The sequence below is a fragment of the Misgurnus anguillicaudatus genome, chromosome 11 (genome assembly GCF_027580225.2).
Source record: "Misgurnus anguillicaudatus chromosome 11, ASM2758022v2, whole genome shotgun sequence".
Classification (NCBI taxonomy): Eukaryota; Metazoa; Chordata; class Actinopteri; order Cypriniformes; family Cobitidae; genus Misgurnus; species Misgurnus anguillicaudatus.
Window position 1 is genome coordinate 2,311,122 of NC_073347.2, and position 13,822 is coordinate 2,324,943.

Sequence of the window (13,822 nt, forward strand, 5' to 3'; positions counted from 1 at the left end):
TAAAACAACATGCAGGTAAGTAAAACAGGAACATCCAACACAGGGAACAGACAGGGTTGTAATGACAATAATCCGGCCATGAGTGTGACACAAACACTGGTATAAATACACAAAGACTAATGACACACAGGTGGAATGAATGATGTGATAATTAACAAGTGTTCAGGTGATGACAATATAGAACAGACACAAAACATGACAGGGATCACCGTGACATAACCCCTCACTCTACGAGTGGCTACCAGACACTCACATAAACACAAAACAAAAACAAAGTCTGGTAGCGAGAGTCCAAGTGAGGGGTGGAGGGCTTGAGGACCCTGGCGAAGCCGGCAGCCGCCGGGACGAAACCAACAGGACGGTGGGCCGGACTGCGCCAGGAGAACCGGAGCGATCACTCCGAGAACTGAGGCAGACGAATTACCCCCCTTCTGGGAATCGTCAACGATGAGGTGCCCCCCGGAAGTCATCTCCCGTCCCCTCCCGGAAATGGAGACCCTCACTCGGTAGCCACCCCGGGGAAATGATCGGGCGTGGTCCGTTCCGGATCCCCCTACGAGCGGGACGGTGGTCCTCCGAGGGACCGTCGACGACGACTCAACCATTGGGGGACCGCCTGGGCCGATCCTCCTCCCGCAGGAGCGAGCGATCGCTCACGGTGGTCCCCAAGAGACATCGGGGCTGATGGGGAATGAACCCCGATGTCACTACTCCCCCTCGATGAAACTCCTGGGGGAGCCGCCCTCCGTGAACTTGCTGCGTCCGATTTGGCCGGATTATTCTGTCACGACAGGGTAGGGAAGTAGGACGCATAACCAGAGTTCACAAATAAAAGATAACATTTAATAATAAATAAGAAACAAAACACGAGGAGTAAAACAACATGCAGGTAAGTAAAACAGGAACATCCAACACAGGGACCAGACAGGGTTGTAATGACAATAATCCGGCCATGAGTGTGACACAAACACTGGTATAAATACACAAAGACTAATGACACACAGGTGGAATGAATGATGTGATAATTAACAAGTGTCCAGGTGATGACAATATAGAACAGACACAAAACATGACACGGATCACCCTGACACTTTACAATAAGGGTGCACTAATAATCATGAATTCATGCTTAACTAATGTACAGATAATACTGAATTAATGTATTACTAATGATTATCTAAGCTATTCATTAGCTATTCATTAATGATTGCCTCATTAGCAACTAATGAAGAGTATGTCTGATTAATATATTAGTTCATATATGAATTATTATTAGTTAAATATGTAATTGTGGATTAATTCCATCATCGCTTATTTTATGAACTAATAGTGTTAATTAATTTGTTAATTACCACAATGAGCCAAAGCCTTATATTTCGTCTTCCAGATAATACAGGTAAACTAATATGCATTAATAAATTATTAATTACAGCATTAGTAGTGTGTTAATTGATACTATTACTAAATAATGAGTTAATAATGATGTGCCTCAACAAGTAAAGTCACAACATAATGATATATTTGCAAACCATTAGCTAATGATTAATTCATAATTAAAGACCATGTTTATAAAAGCTATTTATTAAACACTGTTTCCAAAAACATTGCCAAAAACACATTTCCATAACACACTACATTTAAACACAACATGAAAACATTTAAAAAATAATAATATAAAATGAAATAATATAAAAAGAACACAGTTATCCGTATTAATCTGGCACCCGTACTAATACATAACACAAATGTACATTTTTAAGTTCAACCGTTTCAGTCAGTCAGTGGTACAAGTGGATGGTAACAAACTCTGATAGACAAAAAAAACATGCACAGACAAATCCAAATTAAACTAGTTTTTTACTTTAAAGCAACACTATGTTTTTTTTACCTTTAAATAATGTCTCTAAAATTATTTCAGTGATAGAGCAACTTTTAACTGGACAAATTGTACTGTTGCTGCAACCTGAGCATCCTCCTAGCTGCTACAAGCACACTCTGAAAGTGGCGGTGGAGGGTAGAGCACACAGCCCCGCCCCTCCCCCTGCCCGCAGAAGAGTGTCTGATACCAGGCACTGTTGCGCTTTTCAACCACATGGGGGAGCTGTAAGTCATTTTTACATGGAAACTACATAGTGTTGCTTTAACTTCTGATTCCCTTAATGAAGTTTATTTAACAAAGTTTTGGAGGAGCATGGTCATGTGATCCAACCAATCAGCACGAAGAGGTGCCTATAAATAGACGTCCCTCACCTCTGTATATGTTGTATATATTTTCTAAAATACCGACTTATATTTCAGTACAGGTTGTATATGGATAGATAGACCATGCATTTATCAGACACAGATGTTACCTGCCACTCTCACTCTCATCATATCTTGCAAAAAAGCTGTGATTTTTTTTTCTGGCTTTGAGTTAAGGACAGATCAGTTTTTGTTTTGAGGAATGCATTCGAGGAAGAGGAGAGAAAGCAGAGAGACTGTGCTTAGTCTGAAGACAGAGAGTCTGCTTGTTCTCTTTGTCACAATCATCAATATTATCACACAAACATAATTTCACTTTGAAAATGAGTTGCACATTGTTTTTTTTTTGGAAAAATATCCAAAGTTTCTGGTTATTTTTAGCACGATGCTAATGGTCTAATCAGATTCAATGGATTATGCTATGCTAAAAGTGGTAGCCCCAGACCTGGAGATCAGCTGAATGGATTCTAAAACGGTAAAAAATATTTAACTCTATGAGAGCTGGAAAATGAGCATATTTTACAAAAAAAGTGAAGTGTTCCTTTAACTGCAAACATATTTTAGGCTAGTTTTACTAACAGCTTAAAGCGCAAACCATCATTTTTGTGTTAAATAACGATGATGGGATTTACTAAAGACACAATGGATAATTAATGCCAAAAATGTGTGGTTATGTTCATTTTGCGACTGACCTTATTGCAGGAGTTTCCCTTTCAGATGCAACATTTGTGGGAGGAGATTTTTTAAATGCTTCACACAACGCCATTTACTAATGTTTGCGCAAGTGATATTACTGGTATATGTGCCATTATTTAACGTAAAAGAAAAACATGTCTTAAATCATTTTGCGCTTGAAATGGCTGCAATTGTAATTGATAGGAGAAGGCTTGGCTGAGACTGACAGTGCGTGATGTCATGGTTCTGCCATCTTGTCCTTTGTTTAATCTAGTCTTGTGGCAGAATCATGACAGACCCATGTTTTGTGTGGGTTCACGTGGTCTCAGTATTGGTTTACTAGGCCACGTGTTTTCGGTGTCTTGTCACTTTCACCCCGCTCCCTTGTCATCCTCTTTATTGTTTAACCCATGTCACCTGTTGTCCTCATTAGTTCTCCCCTATTTAAGGTCCTTGTGTTTGTTGTTCTGTGCTTGTTCATTGTTCTTTGATGCCATAGTTTCATGTCTGTGAGTTCTCTGTAAAATCTAGTCATATCAAGTGTTTTGTATATTTAGTGTTCAATCAGTTTATTGTTAAGTGTTATCCAGTTTGGTAGTCTAGTTCTGTTTCTTGTCCAGGTTAGTGTTTACTCTAGCCTGGTAATACCATCCTCTGCTATTTTGCTTCGCTTCATAGACAGAGTCTGGCTGGGCATAATTGACAATCGTTTTCCTTCTCGTGGGAGGGGCTTGTCTGAAGTTTAAAATCATTGGTCTAAACGTAAGCCAATCACACATAACATTTGGATATGATGTGCTTTATGCGCCGGATCAGCCGCATCGAATATCTTCTGTAAAATACACGTATAAACCCATCGAGCGAAATACCAGAGTTAACAAGGCTATGAACGACTTTTGCAGATTATGTAAAGTAAATCGTGCCAGAGCTAGTTGAACACTATCCTTACGGTGGCTTTCCACTCACGTCTAACGGGAGGAACGCCCCTCTCTCCTCTCAAACTCTTCCACCAGACAACCATAACCATATGTAAATTAAATCTTCCTACCTTATTTTCTGGTTAATCAGGAATCTCACCAAAGAATGCTTGCCCACGCGTCCTCCACCATTAACTGTGAACAATATAATTCCCTTCCATGATTTCTCGATCGTTGTGCACGTCAAGCTGTGCTGCACACAGTTTCTCGCTGACGATCGGTAAAGTTGATAAATTAAACTTTTCCAAAAACTTGTCGGGAGTAGGGCAACAACATAATCTCCATTCAAATGTTTAACAAACACTTTTCTTGTTCGGGTTTAAGTTGGCAAGTGCCGGTTCTCCACAACAAAGCAAATAGCTTTCTGTGTCTCCATGTCCACAACAAACTACAACCGTGATTCGGCGTTTAGCGTCTACGTCACGGCTCTCAGCCCGCCCTCTGTTCGTTGATTGGACGGTCGTTTTGAGACCGGAGGAAAACGGTTTGAATGGGAAGTACGAAGTCTGACGTAGTCAGGCTATGTTTACTCTGTCATATTTAGTTATCCTGTTTATGTTGTTTTGCCCCCTCGTGGGCCTTTGTTTTCTGTTTATTTAATAAAGAGTTTGTGTTCATCCAAATCTCTGTCTGCACTTGGGTTCCATCTTACACATCCTAACAGAATGAACAAGCCAGCAATGAACCCAGCAGACAGAGTGGACCCGGCAGAGCGAGCCCGCCAAGCTCACCGTCTATTCGGCCTCCGCCAGAAGGAGGCCGAGGTCTTACACTTCGCGGTGGACTTCATGCGAGCAGCAAGAGGCACCAATTTCACTGAGGACGAGCTGAAGATAATTTTTAATCGCTGCCTCAACGAGCCTCTCACCCCCAGCGAGATGAGGATGTTGAGACCCCTTGGTATTGAGGACATGGTGCGGTACATTGGAAACCGGCCGGAGCCCAGGGTCTCAGCTAGGGCTGTGCCTTCTCTCCCACTGCCTCCTATATCTGAAGGTCTTGCCATAGGAGTTCTGGCGCTGGAGGACCCGGCGTTCACCACTCCAGTTCCTGCTGGCTCTGTCCAGCCCCCTGACCTCAGAGGAAAATGACAGCGGAGGATCTCGTGGGAGTCGCCATCCGAGGGGTCCTCTTCGGAACCTGCTGCTCCCACCACAGTCCTTACCTCTCCTTCCACGGCGTCTGCGCCTCGCCCTAGAAAGAAGAAGAGGAGGGGGTTGACATCACAGCCTGGTCCTTCCTCTCTCGCCGCCGGGCAACCAGCGCAGCCTCTGCCACAGCCTGCGCAGCCACCGCTGCAGCCCCAGCCGTCTGCGCAGCCACCGCTGCAGCCCCAGCCGTCTGCGCAGACACCGGAATTGTTCCTCCTTGTCCTTCCCCCACCAAACCTGCTGCCTCCAAGAACCCCACTAAGCCCGCCAGGACTTCTCGTCCCAAGCCCTCTACTACCTCTGAACCTAAGACTCCTTCCCCACCTAGTCCCACCCAGCCTGCACCTCCTCTTGTGAACTTTTTTGTTTCCCCGCCCCCACTCCCTTGCTTGTTGTTTTTATTATGTCACCCCAACCCCTTTGTATTGTATTCTTGTCTGCCTTTGATTTTATTTGTCATGTTTTCTTGGTGTCTGTCTATCTGTCAGTCTGTCTTGTCCCGTGTCTAGTGTTCCCCTGGGGAGCGTCTGGAAGCCGCTCCTTTTGTCTCATTTAGTTCCATCTTACACATCCTAACAGCGTGATACAAGGCAGAGGACTTTTCCTTACGTAACAGTTTATTTAGAATGCCAGAGAAACATATTATTCAAAAATATTGTTGCCAAGCCATGTTACTTTTTTGCTGAATGACATAAAAGAGGAGTCAATAGGATAAGTCACACAATAGGTGTTTTAAAACTTCTTGTAAACCTTAATTTGTTTATCCTCCAGTTCTTTTTAGTGTACTATGGCTTCATTAGCTGGCATGTCCCACGGTGCTAAACTTAAGGGCATTAAGTGTTAGCAGATTACCCGCACCTGCAGGAGCATCAGCTCTGCTTATTTGCGACCCTTAACTAATTTGTGCTGCTCTTAGTAGATTGCGTTGGTGAAAATCAGCTAAACGCATTATGAAAATTGTCATGGTCATTTAGTAAATCTGTCCATTTGTCCTTTATCTTTGCCAAAATAATTAAATTACATTTTAAATAAAGCAACCTGACATTACAAACTTGAATTGTTGAGAATACATTTTTCCCAGTATAAACAACAACATCTCATCAAAAGGCAGTAAATGTGCATAAAAACATCAACACAAATTGATAGATGAAGGTAGAAAAGCTAAGATATGGCATTAAGATAAACATATGTTTTAATAAATGCTGCAACAAACAGAAAGTCACCACATTAGCAGCAGAAGAGTAACAAAAGTTCCTCCTGACATCTAAACCTAAATTACTTTTATACTGAACATTTTTGAGAAGGCAAACTTTAGGATGTGTTACAGCACTAAATGACCTGTAGACTGGTCAGTTTTATAATACCTAAAACAAAAACACAACTTGTAATTTGAAAATAAATGACCACTTCAGTAATTTACTTTTCGTATTCAAAAAAGCTTCCAGACCTAAACGCAGTGAATGATGTAAAAAAACTGATAACAACAATGAAATTACAACATACAATAAGGGGGCGGGCCAAATTTGGCCTGCAGGCCTCAAGTTAGACACCCCTGCTTTAAGGGTTTTGTGGTTAGGAGTGGATGGGAACTCCTAAAAGTTTTAAGGTGTTTTATAAAATGGCTAAAGAGATTATGGATAATTAATACGATTATAATAAAAACTGTTGGTAAAAGCTGCTCAATGTTAAACCTTTTTGGTCAAGCTCCCTGCATTTATTTTACATAAAAGTAGAGGCTCATAAATTGGTCATTCAATAGGGGTCATTTACTATTGAGAAAATGTTTGCGTGTAAATGTTAATTGAGCTTTAAGACATAAAAGTGAGTAAGCTTCTTTACTCAGCAGCTTCCATTAGCATCGACATTAACTTGCCTCATACAGGGTCATATTTTCAACTCTTAAGCTTATCCGCATTAACATGCAGTAAAAGCAGCATGTATGCACATCATTGTCTATACACATGTAATTATAGAGAATAATAGTGGGGTGGTATTAAAAATGCTTTCAATTAGACCTAACCAGCCAGAACACCACGCTGCATTATGAAACCTTTTGTTGTACAGTAAGTTGTTTTAAAAAGCTTAAAATGGACAAAAACACTTCACGTCTCACTAAAATGCCACTTCTTTTTAAATGTATTATTACTGCGCTCTGAATGCACTACTCAATTTGCATTAAATTGACATATTAGTGTCAGAGGCACTCTGCATTTCAGGCACACTGACAGTCGACAAGCGCCTAAAACAAATCACTGTTGTATTCCTTAAAATTAATGCTAAGACACAAATATTGGCAATTTTACTCTAATGCTTGGACAGAAAGTAAGAAAATTATATATATAATCACAAACGTGCGTACCAAGTGGTATCCAGTGTTGGATGAAAAATTCAATTGGCCCAACATTGTTTGGGTTATTTTATTTTATTATTGTGTTGCATTATTGAAAGATATTGCAGAGTATTATGTAGCTGCTGAATGATTTACTCTGTCCTCTTCTTCTTCAGCTTACTATTAAAACCTGGCAGTATAATGCCACAAACATTGTAGCTCTTATATGACAAATTGCTTGCAATATGTTTCATTTGTTGGGAGCTTTGGTTAAAAGCGTTTGCTAAATGATTAAATGTAAATTTTTGTGAGATTTGTCCTTACATTTACATTTACATATTTATTAAGAATTCACTTTACCCAAAACAACCTTCGAATGAGGAATTCAACAGTGTATTTTTAACACAGTTACTTTGTGTACTCGTTCTTAATCAGTACAGCTTGTGCGGTGTGACTGCAATCGGCAAAATTCAGCCTCTGGTCACAAAGAAATCCCAACAAAATTAGATACTAAGGTCACCAGCACAGTCTGTTAACCAATGCTCAGGAGGACAAACTGTCTGTAAGACACTGTCAAGACTGTGCCATAAAACCGTGGTTAGACCTTGTTGCTGGTTAAGATGTATGTGAGATACAGGTGAGACATGTCACTGGCACAGCATGTGCAACCCGTCTGTGGATTAGCAGAACCCTCTCACATCAATGGTGAAGGGTGATTTACAAAGTGACATTATGAACTTGAGAACATACGTAATCGTGTTTGATTTCATTTCCTCTTTCAAAAGGCAAGCTGATTTGTAATGTACATGGAGGTGAAAGGCTCTTATCTGGGGAAGAACACTATTAAACACACATTTGGCACATGAATCCATTGAATCGTGTAACTAACCACATCACACAACAGCAGGAGTGTTCTTATTTTCAGATGTGATTTCATTTGACCATGTAAACACAATTACATGTAAAAGGATTTTGCATGGACTTCTTTATTCCTTCTTTCTTTCAGCACAAGATATTAATTGACTAGGTTCTGCATTACTTCTATGACTACTTTAATGAGCACTTTTTGGAGTTTTTCAACTTTTTGAGACCTTGTATTGTACGGACCTACAACGGAGGGATGTTTTCCTGAATAGAAAAGAGAAATTTTATTTTTAGATAAACTAGTCAAAGTCAATTTAGCAGTTTCAGGGTCAGATTTACTAAACAGGGCCAATTAGCTGATCGTTAAAGAACACAACCGCAAAAAAATCTCATTACTTTAATGACCAACACAATTGCCATTGAAATTAGCGTATGGCTAAAGACATGCTTTATAAGTCATTAATCAATAGCAGTAAAGCTCAAACCTTTGTAAATCGCATTGTGTGATTAATTTAATGGTGAGGTAATGCACATAGTTTCTACCAATCTTCATCTTGAGTACCTATAGAGTAGTATTCCATCCTTTATATCTTTAAAGAGTCTTTAGTTTTATCAGATTTATAGAAATGAGATACAGCTGTGTAATGAACAACAGGCCTAAGGACACTCCAGGGGTCCCGAGAACAAAGGACTCCCCAGAGGTGTAGTTTATTGACCCTCTCACTGTCATGGTGGAGAAAAGTTTGCTCAATTCTGATTGGGCAGTGATGGGCTAATACAAACACATGCCCAGGACTAGCACATAAGGATGCCAGGCGTCAATCTTTGGGTCACGGAGGGCAACATTAAGATCATTTTGGTGAGGAGAGAACATTTTCATTGGTCCACAGGCCTATCAAACGGACAACTCCCAGACTTATTTCTTTGGGTCATGCAGGGCAACTTTAGGACCATAACAGCAAATAGAGAACATTTTCCTTGGTCAACTGGATTTGCCCTATCATCCAAACTCCATTTGTTTTCATCTTAATGCAGAAAGCTAGAGGGCAATAAAATCTCCAGGGTTAGGGTCTCCATGAACATTTGCTGGTCATGCATCAGCAATAGATGAAACAAGGGAGACCAAAGCTTTAAACATTTATACAATAAGAACTTAAATTAGAAAATACACTCATAAACTTGTCATTCGGGTGTTGTTTAAAATGTCTGTGTGTGGGTCAAAGTAACTTGAGACTGCATAACAACCTGTGTAAACTCAATTACTAAATTCTATTGTGTAATACAGTGTTTGGTCTTTATTAATTCAGCACGCTACCAAGAATTTTTTGAAAGTGGTTTGGAAAGGAAATAATGCATAGGTAAGCGCATTAAGGACATTTTTCTTCAAAATGTACTTTTATACCATGCAAATAAGTTCCACATGGAAGGAGGGTGGTGGATCATGTGACACGGCCATTTCTTATGGTGACCACCAATCGCAATGCTGGAGATGGAGGGGGCTGAATTACAATCTTGACCCCACCAGAAAGAGATAAAGATACTCAACCAGCAAACACAACTTTGTTCTGAGTTTTTAACCTGATGAGGAAAGATACAACAACACGACTGAGGTAAAACTCTTACGCGTACAACCTCCAAACTTCCATCAGCTTTATAGCTCATCAACACAAATTGCTGCAAAGGACTAAACAATCGCACACCTTGGACCTTGGAAAAATCCTTTCTGGTGCAACAGTTTAACTCTTGGATAACAGGAGAAGAAGAGTACATCCCACTGATTGTAAAGCAAACAACCAGCAAAGGATGTATCTAACGCCCGACTGATTACCTGACCGTGTGAAACGTACATATAATTTGTTTATACAACTTCTTTCAGAGACTTTCTGTACGTTCACACTGCCACAGACTTAAGCTTCCAAAGTTACCGGAAGTCATTAATTTACAATGGTTTCTCTCATCTGCAAGGAGCGTCCAATCCATCGGCGTCGGGTTTTGGCATTTTGAGCGACTAGAGCGTCAATCAGAAAGTTGAAAGAAGCTCAAATTTATGGTAATGAGCTATGACGCGGTTCAGTGGCAAGCAGCGGCAAAACGCCACCAGCCAATCGGAATATAGCCTAGAAGTTCTTCGCTGGCTGATTCCGGAGAAACATATGATGTAAACTTTCGTTCCTAGCAAACATTAGTTCTGAGAAGACTTCAGAGCGGCCAAAGCATCAACAAGCTTCCCAGTACTTTTTGACAAGCATCCTTCCCCGGGCGGCCTGAGCTTCTTTGGAACCTCAAGTCTGCGGCGGTGTGGACGTACAGTTTGGCACCAGTTGATTGTAGCATAGATGTTAAACATTGCCACTCTTTAAGAGGCCTACTACCTAATAATTCTCTTTGACCACCACATCCAACAGCATTGCTTTTGCTCGCTCTGTTCATTGTTTCTTGTGTTTATACATTTAATTTCCAATATAACCTTTCTTTGTTTTTTACCTTTTTTATTTAATTTACATTAATTTCTATGTCATTTATTTGCATTACATAGTAGTTTTTCACCTTGCATATTAGTCAAATATACCCCATTTTATTACAACTGTCTTTCTTGTGTTGGTAATCAGAGGCTCTACAAATTTCACAAACTCCTTCAGATAAATTAGATGAAAAACTACCTCCAATTTACATATTTTCTTATTTGTTAAATGAGCTATTCACCAAATCACTTCTTTCCGAAAAAGCTGGGCTTACTTTTGATTCACCATGTATTTGTGTTTTTTACATTACATGCACTTTCAAACTGATTGCAAACAAAACACAGACATTTGATGCAGCTCTACTTATCGCCTGTGGTTCAGACTGATGACCGGGTCTTTTATTGCTGGGACCCCTGCATCGTCATTGAAATGCCAAGAACAAAAAAACACCCTTGCACAACTCTGTAGCTGCCTCGTAAAACAAACTGCATTTACAGTTCCCTTAACATTAAACAAGGTTATATTTTTCAATCAAACACTTTTGTCACCCATTAAAAGTAAATGAGAAGCGTTAACACTTACGCCCCATGTAAATGTACCGTTAGTAAATTGCATGGCCTAAATCATGTATTTTCTTTCAACAAATGAAAAGGAAACTCTTACTGTATGTTCACACAAATTTGTCGATTGACGTGCAATAGGTATTTTGGATGTAAAGGGGTGGGGAGTGAGGGGTGGTGGGTGGAGAGTTTATTTAAAGGGCTTTTAAAGTAGTCAACAAAGATATAAATTACCTGACACAAACCTTTTAGTAAAAAATTGGTGGGGTTACTTGAGTGTAACCTTGTTCCCTGAAAAAGCTACTAAATAGTGGATGTGTGCGGAAAGGATGCTCCTGCCACCTCACAAACACCTGTAAGCAGGCACCCCTTACTAATAGTAGCAGTGGGGGATACCCCTTTTTGGAACAAATGGTTTAGACATCAGCTTGAGATGTTGACTCGAGGACATGAGAACCTGGAGTAACATGAGCATCCAATGGCGGAGGGCAGAAAGTCTCAAGAATGACTGGATGTGCAGTCGAAAAGGGAGCCTTAGGCAGGTAATCAGGATAAGGATGCAAAATCACCTTCACCATTCCTGGGCCAAAATCTAGACAGGATGGCGAAACCGCCAGAGCCTGCATATCCCCAGTTCTTCTTAAAGAAGTTATCGCCATTAGAAAAACCATCTTAAGTGTAAGAAGTCTATCAGACGCTGACTCTAGAGGTTCAAAGGGGGTCTGAATTAGACCCTCAAGGACTATAGCTAGGTCCCACGAGGAAATCTTAGTTCTTGTTGAAGGCCTCAATCGTTTTGGCCCACGAATAAAGCAAGCGAGCAGAGGATGCCTCCCAATCGGCGGCCCATCCATCAAAGCGTGGCAAGCCAACAGAGCGGCCACATAAACCCTGAGAGTGGATGGGCATAAGCCTGCTGACAGCTATTCCTGCAGAAAACTCTAGAAATCTGCCAGTTAACAGGATCTGCATTATGTGCCGTGCACCATGCTTCAAAGACACCCCATTTAAAGGCATAATTCTTTCTAGTGGAGGAAGCCCTAGCACTCAAAATAGTGTCAATGACATCAGGCGACAAGCCTGTGTCCCTCAGTTGGTACCCTTCAGGGGCCAAACTTGGAGATTCCACAGGTCGGGCCTGGGATTAAATATCGTACCCCCCGCCTGAGAACGCCCATGGCGAGCCGTTGAGGAGAGATATTATCTCTGAGAATTATACTCTGTTCGGCAAACGCGGTGATATCAGTAAGAGGCAAGAGCCTTGCTGGCGAACTCTGGCTAGAACCTGTGGGAGCAGCGCAACTTGAGGAAACGCATTGAGGTGCTTGTCCGGCCATGTGTGCGCCATTGCATCCAGACCCAGGGGGGCTGGGGGACTCAGAGAGAAGTAAAGGTGACATTGCACTGTCTAAAATGAGGCAAAGAGGTCCAATTCCGTTCTGTAAAATCTGGTCCATATCCGAAACACTATGTCTGGGTGGGGTTTCAATTCCCCAGTCGATAATGTCTGCCTGGACAGTTAATCCACTCCTACATACAGGTTTCCCGGGATGTACACTGCTCTGAGTGACAGGGAATTTTCCTGAGCCCAGAGAAAAATCTGCCTTGCTATCCTGTTCAAATTGCACGAGCGCAGACCACCCTGGTGACTTATGTATGAGACTGTTGCAGTGTTGTCCACCCGCACTAAAACATGACAGCTTCTCAGTTGGGGGAGAAAGTATCTCAGGGTCAGAAGTTCAGGGTCAGAAATACAGCCGTCAGCTCTAGGCAATTGATGTGCCAACCGAGCTGATGACCTCTCCATTCCCCTTGAGCTGGACGACCATCTAAGATCGCACCCCAGCCGGTCAGGGAGGCATCCGTCATTAGCAGTTTGCGATGACAAGTCGCTTACAGCGTGGGACCCAAGGCAAGAAACCAGGGTCTTATCCACATAGTTAGTGTACGAAGCCCGCGGCGCGTCACTTTTATTAGCCTTTTAGGGTTGGCAGGAGAAAGAATGCTTTTCTTGGTCTCAACCAGGGTGCGATTTGTGAAAAAAAACAGAAGGGGGGATGTTTTCATAGGCGTCGATTTCGGCGACGGTGGGTACCCACCATATTTCGTCATGAGTCATTTTGTACCCACCATTAGTTTTAACTTTTTTGACTGTTTTCAGTGGTTATGAAGAGCAATATGAGAAATTTGGTAATCATTGGCCGACCTAACAAAATTCCATTATAATATTATTATTTTTAATATATATTTCTAATTACAATATTTCTAATATTCAGAAATGCGCCCTCCGCTCACGAGCTCTGATCGGAACAAACCCGAACCTCACTGTCTGCTGAACTTGCGCAGAAACATAAAAATATAACCAGCTTTTCAAAATGGTTTTAAAACTAAACATTTATACTATTTTAGCACAAATTATGAGCTTATTGAAGATTTTTTATAATTCTTGACATAATGCGTCTCTGTCCACAACACATTTCAAAACATTTTAATTCATAAAAATAAATCATGAGAACATGAACTCAGTCCTGCATTTGCAGGAATTGTAAAATCTTTTTTCTTA